Here is a 2,500-nt window from a genome sequence, read left to right on the forward strand (position 1 = left end):
AACAGGAGGGGGGAGAGGGGATCACCCTGGCGAACGCCCCGTGCTGGCTGCACAGACACGCCCACGCCGGCGCCGTCCGCTATCACTGTCGTGCTGCCCTCGTAGCACCGCTCGACATACTCGACAAAGCAATCCGGCAGGCCATGCGCCTTCAGCACGGGGCGAAGGGCAGCATGATCTACCGAATCGAACGCCTTAGATACGTCGATCGATGCCACAAAGACAGAGCGGCAGGAGCGAACTGCGTCGGTGAGAGCAGTGTCCAAGATGAAGGTATTTTCCAACATCCCATCCCGAGGGATGAATGCCCGCTGACGTTCGTCCACAGCACATGCGCGCATCAGGCGTGACGCGAGAACCTTGTGAAAGGTCCGCGCCAACACCGAGCAGACCGTAATGGGGCGAAAGTCAGCGGGGGATGTTGGTGCAGCCGTTTTCGGGAGAAGGGACGTCCGCGCGCGAAGCAGGCGTTCCGGAAGGGCGCGGGCCAGAAGGAAGAGATTCATCACTTTCACCAGGACTTCGTGCGGCAGGCGCCGCAACTCCGCTGGGGTAAGGCCGTCCGGCCCGGCTGCTGATCCCCTGGGCGGCAACGCGGCGGCGACCTCCTCATGTGTGACCGGCCCCCATATGCACTCGAGAGCGACAGGCTCAGAGTGCGGGAGGAGGCGGTCACGAATGAAGCCCGCGGTGGAGATGGGCTTCTTGGTGAAGAGGTCCGCCCAGAAGTCCAGCAGACCAGGGATGGCAGGTGGCGGCTGGAGCAGGGTGCCATCCAAGAGGCCGCGCACGCAACGTGCACGCGACCGTCGGAAGGCATCCTGCGTTCTCGCGTACTCCCAGCGGCGCCGCTTGCGCTTCTGCGTCGGCGGCGCGGCAGGCGGCCGCTTCGATGGTTGGCGCGGCCGCTGTGTCCTGGTGATCGATCTCTCCCCTCTGGACCCGACCGACGCAAGGGCATCCGGGAGCATGCCCAGGATGACATCGGGCGGCGTGCCCCGCCCCAGACCTATGACACGATCCAGGGCAGAGAAACGCTGGGCGGAAGCGGGTAGCCCCGCCAGATGCTCCCAGATGGCGGCGTCAGTCGGCCCCTCCGGCGGCGGCCCGGTGGTGTCGGCCGCGAAGTCCTCGGCTGCGTCGACGGGCGGCGCAGCGGCCTCGCCCGCGTCAGGCAGCGGGCTCGCTGCTCCCCGGCGGGACGCCGGCTCTTCCCCCCGACCGATCTCAAGCGCCTCCATGAATTGGCGGACAAGCTGCTTGTGGGCAGCTTGCCGCCGTCGGCACTTGATTGCCTCGAGCGTTCGGTCGGGGAACATCCTGATGAGTTCTTGATTGACGAAGAAGAACCGGGCGTCCCTCTCAAGGAACAGTTCGGCCTCCGCCTTGGCGAGCGACAGGACTTCTTCCTCCGTCCACCTCGCGCGATGCCTCTCCGTGACGATCTCCGCGTTGGCGGCCGCAAGATGTTGGCGGCGGCGATGGACCCCGAGACCGTTCTTGGTTGTAAAGCTGCGGTGGCACTCACTACAGGTATACATAGCTGCAAAAGTTACAAGATTTTCGGCACGGCCGGTTGGCCGGCTAGGTGCTGGGGGAGTTGGGGTGGCACCTTCAGCGGAAGGGCCACCACTTATTCTCTGCTTACTGCCCCCAACTAAAAAAGGGATAGTGCGAGGGGGGGCTGGTAACCCCCCCAAGCCCCTGGTGCGGTCTTCCACTCTGCGAAATCAGCGGGCCCACGAGAAGGGGAGAAGACCGCAGGAGAGGAGAGGCTAAGAGGGCTAGGCCCATGTATTGCGCATCACTCACCCTGTAACTATAACCCAAGGAAGGCACCTCGCAGCAGCAGCACGACTACATCAAGACCGCACTTCAGGAAGCCAAGTCCGGATGCAGCCACACCGCTGCCACTTGGCCGCCTTAAGAGAGTCATAGTTACTCCCGCCGTTTACCCGCGCTTGCTTGAATTTCTTCACGTTGACATTCAGAGCACTGGGCAGAAATCACATTGCGTCAACACCCGCTAGGGCCATCGCAATGCTTTGTTTTAATTAGACAGTCGGATTCCCCCAGTCCGTGCCAGTTCTGAGTTGATCGTTGAATGGCGGCCGAAGAGAATCCGCGCACCCGCGCGCCCCCGGAGGAGCACGCTAAGGCGGACGCGGCCTCGCAGCAAGGAAGATCCGTGGGAGGCCAAGGCACGGGACCGAGCTCGGATCCTGCACGCAGGTTGAAGCACCGGGGCGCGAACGCCGCGCAGGCGCGCGCATCCTGCACCGCCGGCCAGCACGAGGCCAACCAACGGCGAGAGCAGACCACGCCCGCGCTAAACGCCCGCACTTACCGGCACCCCTACGGCACTCACCTCGCCCAGGCCCGGCACGTTAGCGCTGACCCACTTCCCGACCAAGCCCGACACGCCCCGATCCCCAGAGCCAATCCTTATCCCGAAGTTACGGATCCAATTTGCCGACTTCCCTTACCTACATTATTCTAT

General features: G+C 63.8%; 1 pseudogene; it reads right to left on the minus strand.

Annotated features, from left to right (window-relative positions):
- Positions 1-2,500, minus strand: part of LOC124607573 — a 7,956-nt pseudogene that overhangs the window by 3,150 nt on the left and 2,306 nt on the right.

The sequence above is a fragment of the Schistocerca americana genome, chromosome 3 (genome assembly GCF_021461395.2).
Source record: "Schistocerca americana isolate TAMUIC-IGC-003095 chromosome 3, iqSchAmer2.1, whole genome shotgun sequence".
Lineage (NCBI taxonomy): Eukaryota > Metazoa > Arthropoda > Insecta > Orthoptera > Acrididae > Schistocerca > Schistocerca americana.